At 39.1% G+C, this 27424-nt stretch overlaps 1 pseudogene; it reads left to right on the top strand.

The window, feature by feature from the left end:
- On the top strand, positions 1-27109 carry LOC122037963 (annotated as a pseudogene).
- Positions 27110-27424: the final 315 nt, after the last annotated feature.

Genomic DNA, 27424 nt, shown 5'->3' with positions numbered 1-27424 from the left:
ATGCTGGCGTGGGCTGATGGGGACAATACTAAAGGAGAGCTAGCTGACTATAAGGCGGGGGAAATTGGCCGCCTGAAGGCGTACCGAATTGCCTATGTCAAGTCTACCACTTTTGGAAAGAAAATTGGCGATTTGATCGACACGATGCTATGTTATGGCTGCGTGGGCACTGCACGCCAACTGTTTGAGCAGGGCCTTGATAATCATGATTTTACTATATTATTTTGATTCATATATGCATGGTTTGATGTTGATTACATAGGCTTAAATCATGGTTACATCACATTATGTGCATTGTGTGTATTCTTGGACTTAATTACAAATTAGCCTATTATCATGGTATTTGGTGCTAATATTTGATTTTTAGTTTGTAGGCATCAAAAAGGTCATGGACTCGATCAAATCAGACCACACTTGGGTTCAAATCTAGGCTAAACAAGACGATCAAGCTTTGGAGCGTTATGGGCCGTTCATCCAAAATCAAGCAGATCTGAGTCCTCCATTGAAGATCTGACCCATCCAACCTAATGAGGAGGAAATCTCAGCCATAGATGAAGATCCAAAGATTTTGATCAAGATCTGAATTCATCCAGTTGTTAATCAAGCTTGAAGTAATCTGGACCGTCCGATCAGATTTGAAAAGGGTATAAAGGCTTTGAGAAGCTACAGTGTTTCTTCGGAGCTCGGCGATTCCGTGACATCACCACTGTTCACCCTTCTTCTTCATCCCCGTCGCAGCTTCCCATTCCATTTCTAGATCCGATTTTCATCCCTACTCATCTCCGGCGAACCTCTATTGATCAGGCGACCAGCAAACGAAGCACAGAGTAGCAATTTGAGGGCGTTCCCCGGTTGTGATTTTGCTGTCCATGAGCTTCATCTAGGCCAGATTTGAGGGTGTTCCCCGATCTGAGCAACTGCCATTCACTGTAGAGTTGTTGAGGGTGTTCCCCGGTTCTCCAGAGTACAATTCATCTTCATCTTCACCTCGCGTTTGCGGATTGGCGAGAGTGCTCTGTTTCTTCGTCGGCTGGAGCATTCGGATGAATCTGAGCTGGTTAGGGCATTCCCAGTAGCTTGGATTTCTCATGAATGAAGTTGTGAGTTTGATTCTTTGCCAGTGACTGCCCGAAGGGTGTTCCTAGAGGCAGATCTGCTTCATCGTAGAGAGGAAGGATTGAGGATACGGGTTTGGATTGTGGAATTCTTTTGTTTTGTTTAGTTTTCTTTTGATTTGTTTTTGAATTTGCTCAGATCTTCAGATCTGATTTGCTCTTTTGCAATTCCAATTTTATTTGAGTTTTACAATCCGAGTTTTGTGCAGCTACTTGATTGTTTGCAATTCTTGTTCATTTTGAATCTACAATTCTATTTACTGCTTGTTCGTAGGTTAGATTGGATTCAGTAACCATAGTTCATCTTAGCTTAATTGTTTTAATTCAAGTGTTTTGGATAATTCGTTTCCATTGAGTTTGAAATTGTTCTTAATTTTGCTTTAGTTTAATCCGTAGTACTGTTAAGTAGTTTAGTTTTTGTAGTTAAGATTTAAATTTTTCTTTAGATCGTATTCCATTTATGCCTTGCTATTTTATTCTTAGTTTAAGTGAGTGTTGATGGTTTAATTATGACGTAGAGTGATAATGTGTTATGGTTTGATCATTGGCACCTAGTTATGTTTCATTTATGCATTAGATTAGTTTTTAATTTATGTTCTTTTCATTTATTAGATTTTTATTCAAATTTTAAACCCCCATTTTCATATTAACCCCCCCCCCCCCAAAAAAAAAAAGAAATAAAATACGATCCTAAGATTACATCCTACCATTGGTTCCTCGAGGTTCGATCCTGGGCTCGTTATTATAACATGATTGTGTAGTTAAGGGGTTCAGTGGATAATAGATTTATTAATTTGATAAGCCCATTCGTGACACCAGTAATTTTAGGCTTACCAAATTTTGGCGCTGTTGCCGGGGACACATTGTAGAGGTGTTTGATAATCTTAGGATTGTTCATTATTTTGGTAAACTTAAAATTTTTTTGTTGTTGTTCTAATTGCTTTCATGCTTATATATCCATGTGTTTGATTTTATTTGTTCCTGAGTCTTATAATTTGATTTGCTAATTGTCAGTGTAAGAACAGAAAATTCTTTTGACCATGGATCCATATTATCAGCATTTTTGGGATTGGATGGAGAGTTATTACGATCATCCTCAGACTCAGTTCTTTCAGGTTGAATATCAGTACTACCCACTTGTGGAGCAGCGAAATAGGTATAAGGAAGTACAAGAACAATTTGCAGAGTCAGTTTGGAAATGTAATGAAGTTATTCATCAAATGAGAGAGCATCAAGAGCAATAATTTGCAAGGATACAGAACATACAGATTCAGTTAGATGAAATTACATCATCCAATCAGTTACAAGCATAAAACTCCAGTGGAGAGATGGAAAGTAGTTATTCTGTCAGGCCTGACCCTACTCCCATTTATTTACAAGAATTCTCTAGTTTAATTTGTGATGATGATGTAGTTGTTCAAATTTTTGATTCTACTAATAATGTTGCTTTAGATGTTGTTGAAGATGCAGGAAATGCAGATACGGATGAAGAGAATTTAAGTGTAGAGGATTGCTTACTGGAAGCATTACCCCAAGGATCACCTGAATTTGAGGATGAAAGTGTAGGGACTTGTGCTATTGAGCCAAGCACCCAAGAATCACCACATGAAGATGTACATTCACTAGGACCAGAGTCTGAGCATTTACTTGATGAGAAAAAGGTAACAATCACCACTCCATGTACCTTTTAACATGATAAGGTGAGCATTTTTTTGTGATTTTTCAGAAAATTTAATAGAGGTACCAATTGTTGATTTTATTAGATGTAATTCATTTCTCGATATATTTTCTACCCACACTAATATTCTCCTATTTTCTTTTTATCCCACATGCGTGTGGGAGGTGTTTTCTTTGATTGATGTGGTAGGAGAATATAAGCTTCCGGAGTGGATGCTTACACTGAACCGCCTCAGACCTTCAGAAAGAATGGTGAAAGGAAAAATAATTAATAAGAAGAATTTGAGAGGAACCAAGGTTACTCCACTTCCAGGGTGGATTCTACTTCTAAATCTTCTTCAACCACCGAGAATTAAAGGGGAGTTGATTCCAATTTTGCTTGCTTTTGCATTTTAATTCATGCTTTGTATCTAATAAATTCTTTATACGTTTCTTTGGTTTCATACTTTGCATTTGCACTTTGTTTTTACATTTTGCATTTTATTTTCACATTTGCTTTCATACTTTGCATTTTGTTTAGTTACATAGCATGCCATTTTTAATAAAATTCTCCATGAAGTGTTTTAGTAATACTTTTAAGATGGTAGAAGTCTCTTAAATTTGATCATCAATTTTAGGTCATATGACATGATTGAATGTTTTACTTACATGATATTGGTTAAAAAGGTGGTGGAATCCATTTTGATCAATTAAGCTTGATTGCATGAATATTACCTAGAGAGGACCACTTTAAGCCTAATCTCTATTATATTCTTTGTGTGGCATGCACTCATAGCAAATTAAACTCTAGAACTTGCTTTGCTTCTTTTCAAAGTCACAATAGCATATGTATGCATGGAAATGAAGGATATTTGTCATTTTTGTTCCATCATATTTTCCATTTCTTTCTCCACAATTTTGTTGAAACATTTTCATCTAGCATTCTAATTCTTGATCCCCTTTGCTTTGCCTTCATTTAATTGAGAGTTTTGGTTGAATTCTTGATGAGTTAGATTTTGCAAGATGACAAAAGAATTAAGCGTGGGGGAGGTGTATAGTGAGTTTGAATGTTAGGATTCATTTGTGAATGAGATTCAAGTTCAAGCCAATGATGGAGATTTGGAAGATGCAATGGTGTTTAATGCTAAAGGTTTTAAAGATGGAGTTGCTACTGTACTAGAAAAGAAAATGCTGAAAATATTTTCAAGAATGAAGTGCTCTTAAGATTGTATGCTAAATGAATCCATTTCTTGAGTTTTATCATGTTAAGAGTGTTGGTGCGGGAAGCATCCGACGATCGAACCTTAGTTTTGATAATGGCAAAGGATTCAAAGTTAAGTTAGTGTGTGATCTAACATGTTTGAATGAGTGTTTCAGGAAAGTCCTAGATGCGGTTAGGCAGGTGAAAAACCCTAAGGGGTGTTAACCTTAGGTCCTAGGGGGCGGTAACCCTAGGTGGAGGAAAACCCTAAGGGGTGGTAACCTTAGGTCCTAGGGGGTGGTAACCCTAGGTGGAGAAAAACCCTAGGGGGCGGTAACCCTAGGTCGTAGGGGGTGGTAACCCTAGGCGAAAAGTCCAGTCGGTCTGGAGGACCGGACTGGCATCAGGTAAATCTCCTGAGTGGAGTAGGTGAGGACGCGTTCCCCGTAGAGGGAACAGTAGGCGTCGGGTCGACCTAGGGTTTCCGGTTGGAAATCCGAAGTCAGACTCGGATAGTCCGAAGACTGTCAGCTCTTTTTCACTTATGAATTATCAGATTCTAACATTGTCTTGCAGGGTATGCAATTGCTCGGACTAATCTTGTTTTGCAGGAGAAGCGGCTCCTGGAAAAAGGAGGTCCGGGCGCCCGGAACAGGTCCGAGCGCCCGGGACCAACTTTTATCCCCTGCGCGACTTCGCCACGTGGAGCAACCTGGTTGGCTGGCCACGTCACACTCCAGGTGCCCGGAAAGGTCCCAGGTGCCCGGAACCTCATATAAAAGGAGGGTTGAGGTGCAGCTTTAACAACAACAACAAATTCTATGCTTTCTTCTGTGAAGTGCTGCCAACGAGACGACCTTGAAGTGCTACTACTTGACGTCGACGACCCGAAGCTCAAACTCTTCGATCTTTTGTTGTCGATATCAGTTTACTTATTGCATTAATTGTAATTCAAATTGTAATCTTTCCGATATTATAGTTGTTGCCCACCGAAAGCGGTCAAGGACCGCGGGCCTTCGAGTAGGAGTCGCCATAGGCTCCGAACGAAGTAAAACATCTGCGTCGTTTTGTTGTGTTTGCTTTTACTTTCCGCTGCATTTCTACTCTGTGTTTTAAAATCATTAAAATAGCCACGAGCGCTATTCACCCCCCCTCTAGCGCTTTCGATCCATCAATTGGTATCAGAGCGGGGTCATTTTGAATCGGTGCAACCACCATTCAAAATATTTTTTCTTGGTATTTTTTTTTCGGAGTCGATTAGAATTTAGCCTCATAGCTATATTCTAATTCTTTTTCCCTCGAATCGGTTTTTTCTTGGAATTGGTGCAACACCACCCGAGTTAGCGATCCATTTTCCTTCCGCACTACTAAGCCAGGACCAAGTCCTGGGACATTTTGTTGGTTGTTTTTCGTTTTAGGTTAATCTGAAATGGCCCTTCAAGAAGGCTACAGTACAGCCCGCCCTCCGCTATTCACCGGAGACGACTTCGGGTACTGGAAGGGTCGGATGGAGGCATATCTCCAGACTTACTTTGAAGTCTGGATGATTGTCAAAACCGGATTCCAACTACCATCTGATAGCGCCGGCAAACCACTACCGTACGAGGACTGGGATGCATCTTTGATCAAGAAGGTGGAAGCTAATGCCAAGGCAACCTGCACCCTCCAGTGTGGCCTATCAAAAGAAGAACTCAACCGCGTCGGCCCCTTCAACAGCGCCAAAGAATTGTGGGAGAAGCTAATTGAACTTCACGAAGGGACATCCGACACCAAAGTAAGTAAAAGAGACTTAATTTTTAATAAATTATTTAACATCAAATTGCAGGAAGGTGAAACAACTGCCCAACTCCATGCCCGGATTCAAGATCTGCTCAATGGTCTTCATGCAATTGGACAGAAGGTAGACAACCAGAACATCATAAGGTATTCTCTAAATGCCTTTCCAAGGAACACCTTGTGGGCATCCATGGTAGATGCCCACAAGGTCTCCAAGGACTTATCTACCATTAAATTAGATGAACTTTTTGCAGAATTCGAACTTCACGAACAGACTAATGCACGCCCGACCGAGAAAGGGTTGGCTTTGGTTGCAGGAATAGGGAGATCGCGCGAATCAAGAATCAAGCGGAGAACCGAACTTGAGTCAGAAGAAGAACCAGACTCGGAAGACGACGATGAACTTACAACCGAGATAGTCAACTAAGTAAAGAAACTCTGCAAAAAGAAGGGCTTCAACAAAAAGGATCTCAGAAAAGCCATCCAGTCTAAAGAAGTCCAACCAAGCTCGAAGGTTAAATTCGAAGTGACCTGCTACGGGTGCAATCAGAAGGGTCACATCAAGGCAAATTGCCCGAACCAGAAGGATCCAAAGAAACCCAAAAGAAAGAAGGCATTGAAGGCAACATGGGACGAGTCTTCTTCCGAGGAATCCGACGACGAAGAACTAGAGCAGACGAACTTTCTCGCATTGACAGCCCAGGACTACACCAACAGATCTGGAAGTGAGGACGAATCGGAAGTCGAGTCCGAGAGAAGCCACGGATCCGCATCCGTTTCCGAAGGACCGAACCCCTCTGTAAGTAAAAATCATTTATATAGCTTAATTAATTATTTAATGCATAAAGTAGCTAAGTCCAAGATTCGAATCAAATCACTTCTAAAAGAGGTAACACTCCTTAAATAAACACCTAACAACGAATTCTTAACTGATCAAGTTCAGACTGGAACCTCAACTCAAGTTCAAAAACTTAAGGAAGAAAATTCCAATCTGAAAAGTCAAGTAAAGGATTTGAAAACAACCCTAGAACGATTTTCCTTGGGATCCAAGAATCTTGACTTGATTCTTGGAACACAAAGGGCAATCTACAATTGAACTGGACTAGGGTATAAAAAGAAATATAAATCTTACCTATCCTTAATAAATAAACCAAATAGTAAATCAGTCCAAGCTTGGGTTGCCAAGTCCAACCTGATCAATCAAGTAGGACTTGGACATTACTGGGTTCCTAAGGATCAAATACATAACCTCGATAAACCTTATCGAGGCTATGATCCAGGGGGAGCTAGCAGAAAAACAATTAAAATTAATAATTAAATTTAAATTTTAAAATTCGTAATTAAAACTTAAAATTCAAATTCTAAATTCGTAATTATTAATTAAATTTAAAATTCAAATTCAAAATTCGTAATTAAAACTTAAAATTCAAACTCAAAATTCGTAATTAAAATTTAAAATTCAAATTCAAAATTCGTAATTAATAATTAAATTTAAATTTTAAAATTTGTAATTAAAATTTAAATACAAAATTCGTAATTAAAATTTAAAATTCAAACTCAAAATTCGTAATTAAAATTAAATTCAAATTCAAAATTCGTAATTCAAATTCAAAAATTCGAAATTAATTATTAATTAAATTTAAAACTCAAAAATCAAATAGAAGGAGGGTCTAGAATAGCTGGCAACTCCGAAATCTATTTACCCGACAGGGTAACTGAACTTAATCTACCCGAAATGGGTAAACAAGAGTAGATTACCCGGATGGGTAAATAAGGATATATTAAAAAAGGTTAAATTTTAACTGGAAATACAGTACTGGTGAAGTTTTTGGATGATAGTACGTTGGGAAAACTTGGGCATCGCATGTCTAGGAAGATATGACTTCAACCTGGTGCATTTGGCCAAGTGGAACTAACCGAAGCTACCCTTAAATGGATCCTAACTAGTTAGACCAAGGTTTAGTATTAAGTTCAATGGGTAGGACTATTTGGAAAACCTCAAAGGTTTGGTTACTTTAATGAGCTCCTTGTGACTCACCATAGCCCAGAAGTTTATCCAAAGAATGCTTACTTGTTTAACCCAAAGCTAAACCCGAATCTAACATAAAGTTAAACTAAGCCCTAAAAATTGAACTAATTCATCTCACAGAATAATAGGATCCCCTGATTGAAAACATAGATCGGGTGAGATGACTAAGCAAACTAAATTTTAAATGTTACTTAAATTAACTTAAACATTTTTTAATCAAATTAACTTAAACATTTTAAAATTAAATTAATAACATTTTTAAATTAATAAATTAAATTAATTATTTTCAAAATTAAATTAACTTAAATATTTTTAAAAATTAAATTAACTTAAATATTTTCAAAATTAAATTAACTTAAATATTTTCAAAATTAAATTAACTTAAATATTTTCAACATCAAATTAACTTAAATATTTTCAAAATCAAATTAACTTAAATATTTTCAAAATTAAATTAACTTAAACATTTTTAAAATTATTAAATTAACTTAAAAATTTTCAAAATTAATAAATTAACTTAAGTATTTTTAAAATTAAATTAACTTAAACATTTTCAAAATTAATAAATTAACTTAAGTATTTTCAAAATTAAATTAACTTAAACATTTTCAAAATTAAATTAACTTCAACATTTTTAAAATTAAATTAACTTGAACATTTTTTTAAATTAACTTAAACATTTTTAAAATTTAAATTAACTTGAACAATTTTCAAATTAACTTAAACATTTTTAAGTTAATAAATTAACTTAAACATTTTTTAAAAACTCAAAAAAAAAAAAAAACGAACAAACAGGGGTCAAAAACCAGGGGCGGGCGCCCCCGGTATTCGGACCCAGGGCGCCCGCAGAGAACCCAGGCGCCCCGCCTCACAAGACCCCGGGCGCCCAGAACAGGTTCGGGCGCCCGGACTCCCTTATAAATAGGGGGCAGGGGGCACCCCCTACCCTTGCACCACCAAGTTTTCCCTAACCCTTTCCGGCATCACTGCGAAAACTTTCAAATTAAAATTTTCCGTGGTTAATACAGAGTCTCGAATCAACCGAGGTCGTCAGTTCTAAAATTTCTTACAATGGCTCCTCGGTAAAATTTCTATCCCTTCCTAAACTTTATTCCAATTTATAATGCTTTTTTATTTCTTAGTGTAATATTAGTTTGAAATTTAGGAAGCGTTCTAAATCTGGTGCTGGGCCCTCTACACCTAGCATTGACCCTAGGTTTCCCACCGATGAACTATGTCGAGTTTCCGGACTAGAGAGGGCTATGTCGAGTCTCCAGAACGAGAACTTCGAGTTTCATCAGGACATGCGGCGAGAGGTCTCCGATCTTCGACGAGAGGTCCGACAGGAGGTCTCTGACTTACGACGAGACGTACGGCAGGAGCTCTCCGACCTGCGCCGAGATCTACGAGAGGGCGATCGGGCTCGTCACACTGAGCTCCTGACACTACTCCGGTCGCTGGGTTCCGGACCACCTCCCTCATCATCTCAGTAGCTCCGACTGTAGCTCTATTATGACTCTAGTACAGCATGTAGCAGCTCTATTATGACTCTTTTATCTATGTCGACTTTTTACTTCAGACTTGATTGATTATGCCTTAATCTAATAGATCAGTTTTTTTTATTTTAATCACATTTTTAAAATTCTAGGCAAAACTTTGATTTTTCAAAATCCCTAATTTACTAGACTTTCAAAAGTTGGATTTAGCCTAGGATTTCCCCCTAGAAATCATGTTCCCCCAGGACTCAGCCAGAGCATCTCACAAACACCTAGGTTTACCTTGATTGTGTTTGTAAAACATAGAACGGTGTGAGATGCATAGGGTACAGCCTGGACTCAAGAATGCTTATCTTTGTGCATCAATATGAGTCTGGGCGTTAAATACGTGATTAACAGTAATCAAATCAAGTCTTCCAGCCTTAGTCAACTCTAACTGGATCATTTGACTTGACTTGACTAACCAAGTGAACACTGTTGCCCTCTAGGCAATCAGCAAGTAGCTAAACGGTTAGACAGTTGGTGAAGGAAATAATAAGTTTAAGCATGTCTGTACTTAAGGGATCTGATATTTGATCAAAATAAATCTTGACTCATGCATGGACTTTAGGGCTCTGATACCTTACTATAACAAAATGGCAAGCTATTAAACAATAAGGTTATCGCTTCTCCTTTAGGTTATGCTTATTTTTCAAAAACTTTCTCCAAATTTAAAACTTTCAAGTGTCCTCTATTTTGAATTTTTTTTTGGAATTTTATTTAAGATGAAACTTTTTCAAAAATTAGTTAAATTAAATTTTTTTTTAAGTTAGAAAATTTCTTTAAGCTAATGCCAATTAACCTCTTTAAGTTAAAAATGTTTCTTGGAAATTTTCTTTAAAAACCTGAATATGTTTTTCCGGAAAATTTCTGAAATTGAAAATTTCTCAATTGATAAAATTTTGAAAAATGTTGCCTTACTCCTTGCCTAATGTTTTCTGCTAAATTCTGGCTTGAAAAGTTAAGTTTTTTCAAAAACTAGCTCATTTTTGATATATGGAAAAGGGGGAGAGTAGAGAAATTCAAAGAAAGAGTAGAGAAATTCAAATTCAAAAAAAAAAAAAGAGAAATTCAAAGAAAATAGTTTAAAGGAAGCTTGTATTAAGGGGGAGCTATGTTTATTAGTAAAAAATTCAAAGAGAATAACTTATATTAAGGGGGAGCTATGTTTATGCTTATCTTGCTAATCACGCTTATCTTGTGTCTTGTGCTTATACATAACTGCATATTTCTTTTACTTAACATTGAATTTCGATTACCATTATCAAAAAGGGGGAGATTGTTGGTGCGGGAAGCATCTGACGATCGAACCTTAGTTTTGATAATGGCAAAGGATTTAAAGTTAAGTTAGTGTGTGATCTAACATGTTTGAATGAGTGTTTCAGGAAAGTCCTAGCTGCGGTTAGGCAGGTGAAAACCCCTAAGGGGTGGTAACCTTAGGTCCTAGGGGGCGGTAACCCTAGGTGGAGGAAAACCCTAAGGGGTGGTAACCTTAGGTCCTAGGGGGTGGTAACCCTAGGTGGAGAAAAACCCTAGGGGGCGGTAACCCTAGGTCGTAGGGGGTGGTAACCCTAGGCGAAAAGTCCAGTCGGTCTGGAGGACCGGACTGGCATCAGGTAAATCTCCTGAGTGGAGTAGGTGAGGACGCGTTCCCCGTAGAGGGAACAGTAGGCGTCGGGTCGACCTAGGGTTTCCGGTTGGAAATCCGAAGTCAGACTCGGATAGTCCGAAGACTATCAGCTCTTTTTCACTTATGAATTATCAGATTCTAACATTGTCTTGCAGGGTATGCAATTGCTCGGACTAATCTTGTTTTGCAGGAGAAGCGGCTCCTGGAAAAAGGAGGTCCGGGCGCCCGGAACAGGTCCGGGCGCCCGGGACCAACTTTTATCCCCTGCGCGACTTCGCCACATGGAGCAACCTGGTTGGCTGGCTACGTCACACTCCAGGCGCCCGGAAAGGTCCCAGGCGCCCAGGACCTCATATAAAAGGAGGGTTGAGGTGCAACTTTAACAACAACAACAAATTCTAAGCTTTCTTCTGTGAAGTGCTGCCAACGAGACGACCTTGAAGTGCTACTACTTGACGTCGACGACCCGAAGCTCAAACTCTTCGATCTTTTGTTGTCGGTATCAGTTTACTTATTGCATTAATTGTAATTCAAATTGTAATCTTTCCGATATTATAGTTGTTGCCCACCGAAAGTGGTCAAGGACCGCGGGCTTTCGAGTAGGAGTCGCCATAGGCTCCGAACGAAGTAAAACATCTGCGTCGTTCTGTTGTGTTTGCTTTTACTTTCCGCTGCATTTCTACTCTGTGTTTTAAAATCGTTAAAATAGCCACGAGCGCTATTCACCCCCCCTCTAGCGCTTTCGATCCATCAAAGAGCAAGCTACAATTGCTTTGAATTTTGAGACTTGATACTATGTTGGTACATTCTAAACTCTAGAAAAAATATGAAGGAAGAAGATGATGAATTTGATTTCTGAATTGAAGTTGCTAGAAAAGGAACAGTGAAGGGGAAATTTAGAAACTGTGAAGCTGTAAAGTGAACTGGAAGCTATACGTGGTATCAATTCTGTGGGCTCTAAAGTGCAAAATAAAGGGAATTTTAAGCTAACAAGGAAACTAGAGTTAAATACAATTGAAGAAACAAATTTTGGAAGCTTTAGTGGAAGTTAGTTCAATAATGCAGTAAAAGCAGCAGCTGGAGAATAGAATTCAGATTGGAGAATTGTATCAAGTATGTGTCAATTTTCTATCACCAGCTCCCAAAACAGTGAGGAAACATAGAGAGGCTCTGCTTTCATAATGACAAATGGTGTTTAAATGCTTATCATGTTTTTACAAACTGTGTTAAACAACATGTTGAAATTATCAAAATGTTGAAAGGGAGATCTAGGAAACTGAAATGTTTGAGGCTGCTGAGGGAACTTGGAAATGAAAGTTAAATCCCTGATATCTATGTGCAGAATTTAAGATCTTCATGTTACAAATTTCTTCTATGGTATGTTTACTGAATTTCAATACAGAAGTGAACTTCAGAGAGTATGAGAGATCAAAATGCAGGGAAGAGGTGGTATTAAGCTGCTGGGGAATTCAATTGGTGGTAATTATTTCATCAACGAAGCACTTGAGTATAGCATTATTTACTATGAAAAGTTGAAGAAAAAAAAAGTGAAGCAATGGGTACTTTAAAATACTGAAAACAGAATTCAACATTTGAGTATAGCATAGTTTACATTTGTATCAAGTGTGTGCAACTTTTTGGATAGTCTGAGCTTTTTCATTTTCAGCCTTTGATGTTTTTGAGAAGTAATTGAAGCTTTTGAAATTCTAGCAGCAATTGTTGTTTACACCATGATAGCATTCTTTATAAACCTACTGGAAGAATTCTGTTAGCATCAAATTTCTGGAATTCTGAATTGCAGTAATTTTCTAATTGATGTATGAGCTGAGACAAGCTGGGAATTCAAGCTGTTATGTGATTACATGATTGTTAAGTTCATTGGGAATGATTTGTTGAAGCTTGAAGTGAGAAATTAGTAACATCAGATGAAGATATCAAGTGTAGAAATCTGAAATTCAGAATTCTGTGAGAGATGCATAATTGTGCAGTTCTGAAAAAAATTGAAAGTTGTGCAGAATTGGAATCAATGGTGTAAATTCAGAAGCAGTATCAGGGAAAGGAGAAGCTTAGATGAGTTTTTGTAACATGAAGTAACAAATGAAATTTTGACATCAATAGCTTCTACCAAGATTCATTTCAACTACTGCAAAGATGGAATAGAAATGACACTTATTAGCAATTAAAGGTTGAATTTGGTTGAATGAGAAGGATAAATGAAGTTAGTGGTGGTTGGAATTTCAGATCTGAAATGGAACAATGAAAATAAAAGAAAATATTGTTGAAATGACATAAATGAATATAGTGCAGTAATTCAAGAAGTGCAGATTTTGCAGAAAAATGTGGCAATCTTATGCCAAATTGGGAAATGGATTGTAACTATTTAGAGTTGCTTAAATCTGTAAACTTCTCCGTTATGCATTGTAAAGGGTCTTAAGAGACAAGATGAAGAAGTATTGAAATTTCTTATGGCTAGACAGTGACATATTGATACAAAGTCCAAAATTGAAGCAAGAACTGAAATCTGTATCTTTATACACAAAGTGGAGTTCAAAGTTATTTGTCCATGAATAATTTGAAATCTAGCTATTATTTGAGTGGTGATTAATGAATATTTTTCTTCTCCAGAGCTACAAGACTTTTAGACAAGAAATTTGATACCAAACAAGGAAACAAAGCTGAAAACTGAAACTGAACCAAATCTACAGATTAGGTTTTGGAATGTTATTTAGCAGGAGCTGAGTTTAGAGCTGTGTTGTGCTTTAATTCTGTTTGCTTCTTTAGCCATACAAAGATGAGTTCATTTCCCCAGCTAACGAATGACTAAGAACAGCTGCAATAGGAATGCAATCTTCAATCAGATCAAAACGGAGTGGCAGTTATCAAAGTTATCAGAATCTAAATTCTGAATTTGGATTTCTGGAATAGGAGCTGCAACTTGCTAATTTTTGTTGACAGCTTGGAATATTTGGAGCTATGTTTATTGCAGCTGGATTTAATTGTGTGCCAACAAAGATGCTACAAATTTTGCGAGTGATGTGAAGTTGTGTGTGCCAAGATTTCTGTTGCAAACCTCAGGAGAGTAAAATGTACTACTGCTGGCTCTTATCTAAAACTCTGTTCTAAAATCTGCTGCTGATTTCAGAATTACAGCTGGTTTTAGATTTTGTTGTTGGAAATAATTACATTGAATGTTATGATCCAAGTTGCTTTTCATTTTTCTGATCAATGGGATTTCAAGTGGATTCCATGATTTGAATTGATATCACCCGGAGTTGTGAATTCTTAACTGAAGTTCAGTAACCAAGATGGAATTGCATTCTGGATTCAGAAATTCAGAGATCTACAGACCCAACTGTGGTACACAAGCTGACAACCTAAGTTGATATTCTTAATAGGATTTTGATACTTTGGTTCTGATTTTGTTGACTATTGTTGCATCCGATTGACCAGCAATGTTTTTCTGCAGAAATTCAGTTCTGAATTTTAAGTATCAATTTGGTCCATTGTGTGCCGATTTCTATTTTGAGGCAGGGTGAAGATGTTGCTGCCAGTTTTTAAATTTTGTTGCTGGAAATGAAATATACTGAATCTATTATGTGACTTAGAACTGTTTGGATGGTTATGTAGGAAAATTTTGTTATCAAGGACTTAATTTGATTGTTGAAATTTCATTGAGTCAAAATTCATTGAAACTATTAGAAGTATGAAATCTATGTGATAAGTTCTCATTTGCAGTCTTGAAGTAATAAGAATTCCAAGTGAAGCTTTTGATTTATGATTATCATTTGGTATTTCTTCATTCCCAAGACCATTGCAATTTAATCTGCTCTATGGAAACAGATTATAGAATCTGACAAATTCATTGTTCAGTAACAAAATCTGTATTGACAAATGATACTCTCTCCTAAGCTAAACCTACAAGTTTTAACCTGAAGTTTTCTAAGATTTAATTTCTGGAATTGAAGCAGTGAATTGCATAACAAAATTTTATTCCGGCTGTTGAAACTGCAGGAAAGGTATTCAGCTTAGTATTCAAATTTGCAATCTCAGAATGGAAATTCTGAAACTGTAAGCACAAGAACTCAGTTCCTGATGCCAAATGAGAATTCTTTAAAAAATTGAATCCTGGAGAATTTAGTTAGATTGCTTTTAAGTTGTTGCTGATTTTCAGAATCCAGAATCTAAACTCAAATTTTCTGCAACATTTGATTCTATTTCTGCAGATATGGAACTCATGCAAAATTTATTCTGTTTCTAACCAGCTAACCCTGTTGTTGATGATCCTATCTATTTAAATTCAATGAGAATATGTGTTGGATAACAGATTCTAGAGCTGCTGCATTTGTAATGACTTGTAACTGCATAACACCACAGAATTTGCAGAATGCAGAATGAAAACAAGAAGTGTGCCTGTATGTGTTTCAAGTAGTTGTGATGTATTCTATTATCCGAGACGGACAATAATTCAAGTGTGGGGGAGGGAATTCTTCTTCATTAAGGTGATTTGAGATTTTTAGTCTTCAAGTGATGGAATTAAGTAGAAAAACAGTGAAAATTCTGGCAAATCAAGAGTATATCAAATGTGAAGATAGAGTATCAAGATTCTATTTTTGTCATCAAATTGAAGAGGAGGTTAGCTTGATATTTTAGATTGGTAACGACAAATGGTATTTATCTCTTTTCACATCAAAATGGTCAACTCATCAAGTATATTCTTCCAATACTCTCATCTTCACTTTTCATCGAATTCTTTTCTGTTGCCATTTCATTCACTTTAATTGTTCTTCTTGATTTCATCTCAATTCTTGATGATAAATTCCTTTTGATTCATGTATGCTATGTTCTATGGTGGTGGAGAAGTAGAAAATAAGCAAGCTTATGGTAGTGAAATGTTGTGTGTTACATTGAGTGAGCTCCACTTGTACATGCTTGAGTGTAAGAGTTAGAATAGGTAAATCCCTTGTGAGATTGCATCTTGCTTAATTTTTCTATTGGATTGAAACTATCATACCTACTGATTATTGTTTGGATTGTATTCATGATTGTTGTGATCTTTAAATGGTCTTAGTTAAATTCTTTTTACTATCTTCTAGGTATTACTAGGAAATTTTTTGTGGAGATGATTTTTAGTTTTCTTTACTTGCATTGGGTGTCCAAGATTAAGTGTGGGGGATTCGATAACCATGATTTTACTATATTATTTTGATTCATATATGCATGGTTTGATGTTGATTACATAAGTCTAAATCATGGTTACATCACATTTTGTGCATTGTGTGTATTCTTGAACTTAATTGGAAATTAGCCTATTATCATGGTATTTGGTGCTAATATTTGATTCTTATTTTGTAGGCATCAAAAGGGTCATGGACCCGATCAGATCAGACCACACTTGGGGTTCAAATCTAGGGCTAAACAAGACGATAAAGCTTCAAAGCGTTATGGGCCATTCATCCAAAATCAAGCAGATCTGAGTCCTCCATTGAAGATCTGACTCATCCAACCTAATGAGGAGGAGATCACAGCCATAGATGAAGATCCAGAGGTTTTGATCCAGATATGAATTTATCCAACCGTTGATCAAGCATGAATTAATCTGGACCGTCCGATCAGATTTGAAAAGGGTATAAAGGCTTTGAGAAGCTACCGTGTTTCTTCGGAGCTTGGTGATTCCGTGACACCGCCACTGTCCCCCCTTCTTCTTCATCCCCGTCGCAGCTTCCCATTCCATTTCTAGATTCGATTTTCATCCCTACTCATCTCTGGCGAACCTCTATTGATCCAGCGACCAGCAAACGAAGCACAGAGTAGCGATTTGAGGGCATTCCCAGGTTGTGATTTTGTTGTCCGTGAGCTTCATCCAAGCCAGATTTGAGGGCGTTTCCCGATATGAGCTTCTGCCATTCACTCTGGAGTTGTTGAGGGTGTTCCCCGGTTCTCTAGAGTACAATCCATCTTCATCTTCACCTCGCGTTTGCGAATTGGCGAGAGTGCTCTGTTTCTTCGTCGGCTGGAGCATTCGGATGAATCTGAGCTGGTTAGGGCATTCCCAGTAGCTTGGATTTCTCCTGAATGAACTGTGAGTTTGATTCTTTGCCAGTGACTGCCCGAAGGGTGTTCCCAAAGGCAGATTTGCTTCACGGTAGAAAGGAAGGATTGAGGATACGGGTTTGGATTGTGGAATGCTTTTGTTTTGTTTAATTTTCTTTTGATTTGTTTTTGAATTTGCTCAGATCTTCAGATCTGATATTCTCTTTTGCAATTTCAATTTTATTTGAGTTTTACAATCCGAGTTTTGTGCAGCTACTTGATTGTTTGCAATTCTTGTTCATTTTGAATCTACAATTCTGTTTATTGCTTGTTCGTAGGTTAGATTGGATTCAGTAACCATAGTTATTCTTATCTTAATTGTTTTAATTCAAGTGTTTTGGATAATTCATTTCCATTGAGTTTGAAATTATTCTTAATTCTGCTTTAGTTTAATCTGTAGCACTGTTGAGTAGTTTAGTTTTTGTAGTTTTAGTTTATGCCTTGCTATTTTATTCTTAGTTTAAGTGAGTGTTGATGGTTTAATTATGACGTAGAGTGACAATGCGTTATGGTTTGATCATTGGCACTTAGTTAGGTTTCATTTATGCATTAGATTAGTTTTTAATTTCTGTGCTTTTCATTTGTTAGATTTTGATTCAAAGTTTAAACCACCATTTTCATATTAAAACCCCCCCAAAAAAATAGAAATAAAATACGATCCTAAGATTACATCCTACCGTTGGTTCCTCGAGGTTAAATCCTGGGCTCGCTATTACAACATGATTGTGTAGTTAAGGGGTTCAGTGGATAATACATTTATTAATTTGATAAGCCCATTCGTGACACCAGCAATTTTAGGCTTACCAGGCCTCCCCCGGTCTGCTCCCCCATATAGCTTTCTGAACAGGACCCGCCTCGTAGATGAACTCCCCGCTGAAGCTTTTCCTTCCTTTTACGACGACGATGACTTTGTATTTACTTCTGTAACTTTGCAATGAACCAAGTCTGGGTGTACACGCCTTATTTGGAACATTTTCCTTATTTAATGGGTATTTCGTGTTGGCATCTATCTCAATTCACTTAAAAGACCCATCGAGCGAGTGCTTCTTCCTGGAGCACTTCATGTCTTACGCCCACTAGTTCTCCGAGGTTACAAGCAAGATCTGCCTATCCTTTGGTCGGGGTCCGGCTCGAACCTCCTTTATATCCTGACCAGTGTTGCTGATCTAGATCTTGGATGGCCTACTCTCTTGAGTATATCTTTCAATCTTTGTTGTTACAGGGCTCAAGGGAGCAATAACTGTGGTCGCGCTCTTTTCCGAGGCTACCATACCTCTTTATTACCCTCGTATTCCACACCGTTACTTTTTCTGACAACTTTCCTTGACACCTTTCTCTATGCTGATCCGACGACCTCTTTGTTTGGATGACTTGAGTTATCTGCGCTATGGACCGTTAGATGCCTGATGACAATAATGTCCCTGGGAGTGGCGTCTATAAATATACCTCCTTCTTCCTTCCTCTGAACTTTTTCACCTCCTCTTTTTCTTTGCTCCCGCCACCTGCTGTGATTAGTTGCCTGTTTACTGCTTTGGTTTTCCACATGGCTTCCCCTGCACCCGTTTATGCCCCTGGAGTTTCTACTTTCTCGTGAGAAGACCTAGATGACCTTCGTTATAATTATGAGGTTTCTAAGGAGATGCACATCATCATACCTTCAGCGATCCACCGAGCCTCTGCCCCTCCAGAGGGGTATGTTACTTTCTTTAAGGAGCAATTTGCTGCTGGTCTCCGCTTCCCTGTCCATCCCCTTTTTTCGGTGGTGAGCCGCTACTTTAGAATTCCTCTAGGTCAGCTATCTCCCAATTCCTTGAGGATCATGTGTGGGTTTGTTGTCCTCTGTGAAGTATGTGATATCTCATGGTCTCCCCGCTTGTTCCGCTACTTTTTTACCCCTCGCCGTTAGAACGAGGGCTTGTTTCACCTTCAAGCTCATATTCACACCACTTTCTTTTGTTCCATTCCTTCTTCTGACGCTGATTGGAAGAATAAATATTTTTTCCTCAACTTCCCTTTTGTCGTGGAATGACTTACTCGATGGCAGCCATCCCTTCTCGCAGCGCCTCACTTGGGGGATTTCCAGACCGATCCCCTCTTTATGGAGGCTTTTGCTCAACTGTCGTGTTAGCGCCTGAACCTGCTCACTCTGCTGGCTGAGGATCTGCTTTTTCTGTTCAGGATAAGTCGCATTCCTTCTGAACTGCCCTACTCCCTAGGTAAGTTCCCTCTGGCCTTAACTTGTATTTCTTTACTTTTTATTGCGCAGCTCTAATTCTGATGTTCCCTTCCTAGCCAATACCCTGATCATGCTTCTGAAGCCCATCCTCTGCCCTTAAGCGACCAAGAAATAAATCGCAGGGGCTGTCTTATCCTGGCTAGGAGGAATCTTCCACATTCTGCCTCCTCTCGCCCTAGGACCTCCGAGGCCCCCACTCCCCGATCGGCCCCTCAATCAACCCTCCGATCACCCCCTCGCTCAGATCCTAGATTAGCCTCTCTACCAACTTCCCGACCGACCACCCATGTACGTTTTACTCCCGGTCCAACCCAACGAACTATACCTGAATTCCCTGCTCACCAGTCTTGATCGCCTTCAGAGGATTCAAGTTTCGACGACCAACCACTCCGCCATAGACCCCGACGTAGATCCACAGGACCATATCCGGCTTCGACAGATCCTCCTGTCGCTCAGACTCCCCTTCCTCCTACTGCCACCGCTTCAGGTTCACAATTTCCGGGTGCCTTCGTTGCCCCACTAGAGATTCAAGAGGGAAACTCTCGAGGAAAGGCTCCGGTGGTTAAAGAAGAAGTTCTTTCAGAACCTTCCCCCATTCCCGCGGGCCCCTTTTTGTTAGCTAGAGCCCTAGAGCCAATCATTTGATGATTGTATTTTGGACTTGTTGTATCATATTCTATATAAATAAAGGCATTTGGTTTTTGATTATTATACTTACTTGTATTGGTGCCAAATAAACTAAGTATGATAACGTCCTCGAGTAGACGGTTCTCACCTATATCAATCGGTTAGTTGAACCGATAGTGAGATGATATAGGGAACACTACTCTCAATCATTCCTAGTCGAGTATTAACATTCAGGGATAATGTTAATGCAATAAGACTAGCATGTAGGTCAACTCGATGACTTGATCTTACAAGTCATGGATATAGAGATATCAAGTTGACACATGAGTATACATTAGAGAATGAATACTGAATGACCCACCATGAGAAAGTATCATGGATCGTTATATGAGTGTCATATACTTTCTCAAGTGGCTATTAGTATGACTACTAGTCCTTAGACCTGAAGTCACCATGGTTCCCTACATAAGGAGTTATGTACTTTGGTTTCGTCAAACGTCACCCGTAACTGGGTGGACTATAAAGGCGATTACTGGGTATGTAACAAATTATGCGGAGAGATGTGAGTGATGTAGATGGGATCTATCCCTCCTATATGACGGGAGAGACATCAGTATTCTTGATAGAGTGAGACCACGAAGTGCATGGTCATGCCCAAATGAGTCAATATAAGATATTGAGCTCATTTGATTTAGTGAGTCTACTTGGAGTTCAAGATTTAGATTGGTCAGAGGATGACACGGTCTATGCCTCACATTGATCAATCTAGATGTCTAGGATAGAAGGACACTTGTCATATATTGTGAGGAGTCACAATTAGTAATCACAAGGTGATGTTGGATCTCAACATTTCTTGTAACTTGGGTAGCAATGATGTATTGCTAGATGCCGCTCATTGCTTTTATTTTTAAAGGAGTTTAGAAACATTGCCAACGTTACAAGAACCTATTGGGTCACACACAAAGAACAAGTGGATGGAGATTAGGTTCATAGGATGAACCAATTGGATTAGGTTCATATGATGCACCAAAGATTGGATTCGGATTAATTCAAATTAGACTTATTGAGTTAGACTCAATTAGATTCAATTGTTGAATGAGTTTAATTTAAATTTGATTCATTGAGTCAATTTATATTAATGAATTGAGATTCATTAAATTGAAATTGACTTGAATCAAATATTGGATTTAACTCAACAAGGAAGAGAATTGGTTAATTTTGATTTGACCAGATGGAAGTTGAAACATCAAGTTTGACTTGATGTATTGCCACATCATGAAGGTTGACTCATCCTACATGGCATGACTAAACTTGCCACATCATTTCCACATCTTCATGGTGTGCCACCTCATGGAGATTACACATCCCATGCCATTTAATGTGGCCGGCCACATTAACGAGGGAGGTTACAACATGTGGCCGGCCACACTAATGTGGTGAGGAGGTTTTGTTTTTGTGTATTGATGTGTATTCATGTGTGGTAATTGCTTCTCCTTCTTCCTAGCTTCTTCCTCCTCTTTGCTTGCTGTTGCCGTGAGTTTTCATGGAAGGAGAAGGTGGTTGAGTGAGTTCTAAGAGAATAAGGAAGAGTGAAGATCACAAAGGAGGATACTACTTCTTGAGTGTATGAGATTCTTTTTGCATCCTCTCTTTTTCTTCCTTTCAAATCCTATCCGAGAGCCCTAGAAAGTGCTAGCACACTTGGGGTGCTCTCTTCTCCATCCTTGAGTGTTAGAGAACACATCTTGTTCGTGTGGATATCACTAGAGAGTTGTCTACGTTGACAACTTCGAGATCCGACGTACCTTGGACGAGCGGGATACGCAAAGGGCACGCATCGAAGGTATAAAATGTTTTTCCTTTGTAGATCTACTGTAGATCATTGTTTGAAACTCGTAATCATAATTTTGAAAATTTTCTTCGCACGGATCCGTTGACTTTGGGGCTTTCAGGGTTTCCGCGACGCGAAAACGCGATTTTCGCGGCCCGAAAAACCCAACAGTGGTATCAGAGCCACGTGCGAAGATGATTACGAGTTTATTTTGTGTTTTATGAAAACTTTTTAGTTCTGTAATATTCTGTAAATTTATAATTTTTATAGTTTTTATGGGTATTTTTCTCGTAGAAGCGAAGCATAAGTGTTTCGACACTTGTAGGCTTCGACTACCGAGAAGAATTTTCCAAAACGGCCAAGTTTCGCCCCAAAACTTTTTGGGACAGTGGGCTAAGGCGCTGTTAGATTGCAATGGAACCCTCGCGATGGTTAGATCGCGGGTAGGGGCGCTACCCCTGGCCCCGCAAGGGGATTCGTTCCGCGATTGCGCCCGAAAACCGCTAAAAGGAACCGCTGGGAAATTATACTCCTAAAAATTGTAAAAATTATAGAAAAATTACAAAAAATTATAGAAATATATAATTTTGAATTATATATTATTTTTGTGATAGTCATGGCCCAAAGACCCAATTCGATTGGACAATTTGTGTTGTAATTCATAATACGGCCTGAGCGCCGTGATGTGATGTGCGTGTTGTACTTTTATTTTTTTCGCGACCTGCGCGTCGTGCCTTTATTTTTATTCTTGTTGTAAATTAGATTTAGACTCAAAGGTAACTCAAGTTTTAAAAATGTAATGTAAATTTTGAAGCGGTGGAAGGTCCACTCGAGACGGAGTTACGAGGAGGGCGCGAGCAACACAAGGTGGTCAAAGGAAGGAGCTTGAGAAGTTGTTGACCTTAGGTTGACCATCTGATCTTCTCATTGGCTTGAGAAGATCGTAGTAGGGCCATGACATAATCACAAAATTATTTAATTAATCGCTTTTGTGTGTATGTGATGCATGCTAGTTAATTAAGTAATTAATTAGTGCCTAACGATTAGATTAGATCTGAGTCGTGCACATGATGCACCCTTCGATTAGATTAGATCTATCTAGTATATGATACGTATCATCGTTTAGATTAGATCTAAAACGCGTCAACTCGTAATGCCTACCATGCCGTGATACCTACCACTACCTCGATCGCATGTTGTTGTTGAATCTGACAAAGCAGAGCAACACATACTATCTTGGTAGGGTACGGAGGGACAATCTTGGTCCCGCCTATCAACGCATGGGTGAGTACAACTCAATTAGATTGAGTAACTAGTTAACTCAATTGGATCGAGTTTAACTATAGGCATTATCCAATGGTTGGTAGATAGGTCAAAATCACGTTTATATTAACTCTTGGGCGTATTAGCCAAAGCTAACTCGAGTTTTAATATAAATGCGGATTTTGATCCTATAAACAAGAGTTGCATAGAGATGTAATTGGTAATCGTTACCTACCGATCATACTAAGTCTTGGACGTATTAGCCAAAACTAACTCAAGGGTTAGTATGATGTGGATCTTGTCTCACATGAATTATAGAATTCAGTGGGAGCATCATTTAGTTAAAGGCTTAATTAAATGATTAAGAATATGATACTTATTTCTGCATTTATTTCTGTTGTAGAATTTCCATGACGTCAAACACGAACAACTTCTCTCTGTGTTCTGTCCTTAAGAAGGACAAGCTCAACGGAGCAAATTTCCTGGACTGGTACAGGAACCTGAGAATAGTTCTCACTCAAGAACGTAAACTGTACGTTCTGGAGCAGCCCATTCCGGAGGCTCCTCTTGCCACTGCCACGCGAGCAGACCGTGATGCTTACAAGAAGTATCAAGATGACGCATTAGATGTGTCCTGTCTTATGCTCGCGACCATGAACTCTGAGCTTCAGAAGCAACATGAGTTGATGGGCGCTTACGATATAGTTGAACATTTTTGTCACCTATATCAAGGACAAGCAAGGCACTGGAAGAGGAACTCCAAAGAATACCTGGAAGATCTTAAGAAGAAGAGAAATAAGATTTCTACTTCAGGTATACATGTTATAGAAGTCAACCTCTCTATTTCTTCATCGTGGGTATTAGATACTGGATGTGCTTCGCACATTTGTACTAATGTACAAGCGCTGAGAAATAGCAGGGCATTGACGAAGGGTGAGATAGACCTACGAGTAGGTAATGGAGCACGGGTTGCTGCTATTGCTGTAGGAACTTACCATCTATCTCTACCCTCTGGGCTTGTACTAGAATTAGATGATTGTTGTTATGTGCCTGCTTTAACTAAGAACATTATATCTGTTTCTTGTTTGGACAAGAAAGGTTTTTCATTTATAATAAAGAACAAATGTTGTTCCGTTTATTTAAACGAAATGTTCTATTGTAGTGCACCTCTGATAAATGGACTCTATATTCTAGACCTTGAAAGCCTTATCTATAACATAAATACCAAGAGGTTCAAGTCAAATGACCTGAACCAAACCTATCTCTGGCACTGTCGCTTAGGTCATATAAATGACAAGTGCTTATCCCAGCTCTATAAGGATGGTTTGCTGGACTCATTTGATTTTGAATCTTATGAGACGTGTGAGTCATGCCTACTAGGCAAGATGACCAAGACTCCTTTTAGTGGGCACAACGAAAGAGCGACTGATTTGTTAGGACTCATACATAGTGATGTATGTGGCCCTTTCAATGTCGCTGCTAGAGGCGGTTATAGGTACTTCATCGCATTTACTGATGATTTCAGTAGATATGGTTATGTGTACTTGATGACACATAAGTCTGAATCCTTTGAAAAGTTCAAAGAATTCAAGAATGAAGTACAGAACCAGCTTGGCAAGAGTATTAAGATACTTCGATCCGATCGAGGTGGAGAATACCTTAGCCATGAGTTCCGTGACTATCTAGCTGAGTGTGGGATTCTATCCCAACTCACTCCTCCTGGAACACCACAGTGGAATGGTGTATCTGAAAGGAGGAATCGTACCTTATTAGATATGGTACGATCGATGATGAGTCACACAGATCTTCCGACATACCTTTGGGGCTATGCTCTAGACACGACAGCTTTTATACTTAACCGAGTTCCATCCAAGGCCGTGATAAAGACACCATATAGGATATGGACTGGGAGAGATGCCCAGGTGTCTTTCATGAGGATTTGGAGTTGTGAGGCTTATGTTAGACGTCAAGTCTCAGACAAATTAGGACCCAAATCCGACAAGTGCTACTTTATTGGATATCCCAAGGAAACTAAGGGATATTACTTCTACATTCCCAGTCAGCACAAGGTAGTTGTGGCAAAGACTGGAGTCTTTCTAGAAAGGGACTTTGTTTCTAGAAAGACTAGTGGGAGCGCGTTCGATCTTGAAGAAGTTCAAGATGCGAACAATAGCACTGATGCCTCGATGGAAATTGGACTGGAACCACAAAGTGTTGTGGATGATGTTGTTCCACAAGGAGTTGAGGAAAAACAACCAGTTCAAGTAGACATACCTCTTCGCAGGTCTGATAGGGTACGTCGTCAGCTTGAGAGATACTCATTTCTCTTGTCTGACCATGATGACATTGTGCTCATAGAGGATGAGCCTACCACCTATCAGGAAGTTGTGATGAGACCAGATTCCGAGAAAAGACTAGAGGCCATGAGATCCGAAATAGAATCCATGTACACCAACCAAGTATGGACTTTGGTTGATCCACCTGAAGGGGTAAAACCCATTGGGTGTAAGTGGGTCTTTACACTACAACAAAATCCTTATTCAACAACACTGAAACGACAACGGTTTTATGCCAAACCGTTGTTGTTTTGACTTTTAACAACGGTTTTAACAAAAACCGTTGTCTTTTAGCATTTTTTTTAGCCTACGACAACGGTTTTTAAAAACCGTTGTCTATTTATGTTTTTTTGGGGCTACGACAACGGTTTTTAAAGGATACGACAACAGTTTTTAAAAACTGTTGTTTTTATGCGCTTTTTTTGGAGTTACGACAACGGTTTTTGAAAACCGTTGTCTATTAAGTGATATTGAATACCGGTATTTTTTTTCCTTCACCGTTTTTTCCCCTTCGCCATTTTTTACCGCTGTTTTTTTTCTTTCCCTCTCCCCGAAATTTGTTTGCCGCCGCATTCCCCTCTTACCTTCTCTATCCCTAAGCATTTTTGTCCCTCTTTTCTCACAATCTCTGGCAGTCTCGCTCACTGGAGCCGCGTAGGAGCAGCAACAGCCGGGAAAAGAGCGATCGCATTTGTCCCCTCCCTCTCTCTCCGACTTTCTCTGCTCCTCCACTACGGCCATCGCGGTGCCACCAGCGGCGGAGCACAAGGCGCGTCAGCCTTTTCCGGCGATTCGGATCTACATCCCCATTGCCGATGGTATCGTCGCTCTCGTTCAGATCGCTTATTGCGTTGCCGGCGATGTTGCTGTACGCGATGCTGGGGAGGCGGAGGCGCCGCTGGGGCGGAGTCTGACCTTTGCCGAGGACATCTGGTTCCGCTACACCACACGGATGCCTGACTACCTCCTATGTTACCATAACATCATCTTCCTCTTCGTCATTTTCTCCCTCGCGCCGCTCCCACTCGCCCTCATCGAACTCGGCTTCCCTGCCTCAGTCTCCTCTTTCAAGATCTAGCCCAAGATCCGCCTCCCGCCGACCTCCTTCTTCCAGTGCTATAAGGAAATCATGCGGGTGTTCCTCCTCATCGTCGGCCCGCTTCAACTCTCCTCCTACCCCACCATCAAGGTCCCTTCTTGATTCCTTAGGGTTGCACTGCAGTTTGATCTATTTTCTGGGCAGAAAAAACCTCTTTATTAGTTCAATAACAAGTACCTCACTTTTTTTTTTTTTTTGCATTATTCAATTTGTAATATTTTTTGTTGATCTACTTTTTAATTACGTAGCCGAATAAAAGCATCATTGTTTTTCTTTCCACCCACTTTCTTGAAGATTTTTGTTCTATCTTTACTAAAAGAGTTATTTGTAGTTTGTGGGGATAAGGACTGGGCTTCCCCTTCCCTCACTGTGGGAAGTGACTTTGCAACTGTTGGTTTACTTCGTGGTGGAGGACTATGGCAACTACTAGATTCACCGACTAATGCACTGCAAATGGGGGTACGAGAAGATACACCGTGTCCACCATGAATTCACAACGACTATTGGCTTTGCAGCACCCTATGCTCATTGGGCGGAGGTGCTGCTCCTTGGGATCCCCTCCTTTGCAGGGCCCGCTATGGTTCCTTGCCACATGATCACCTTCTGGCTTTGGATTGCCCTCCGCCAGCTTGAACTAATTGAGACCCACAACGGGTATGGTTCTCATCACACATCTTTCCTGTAATGAATTAAGATTGTCTACTACATTTTCGACCTGGCTCTGATCCATTGGATCTGTGTAACTATGCTGTAAGATTTCACAGTAGAACAAGAGACATGTGAGAAGGTGATTTCTTTGACTCAGTTAATTAGATCTAGTCCTTTATTTGCTAATACTTCCCCATACTGATTTTTTTTAAGCATGTCAGAATTGTCAAGAATTTATAATTTCGTGATAGGATTATCTGCACATCTACAGGGCAATTCTACATTCCCTTCTAATGTTAATGGATCTTAACATTGCTTACCTCCTTTTGATACATTAGACTGAACTGTCTAT

The sequence above is a fragment of the Zingiber officinale genome, chromosome 1B (assembly GCF_018446385.1).
Source record: "Zingiber officinale cultivar Zhangliang chromosome 1B, Zo_v1.1, whole genome shotgun sequence".
In the NCBI taxonomy this organism is placed as follows: Eukaryota; Viridiplantae; Streptophyta; class Magnoliopsida; order Zingiberales; family Zingiberaceae; genus Zingiber; species Zingiber officinale.
Note: the sequence above shows the minus strand (reverse complement) of the source record. Positions and strands in the feature narration are given on the sequence as shown.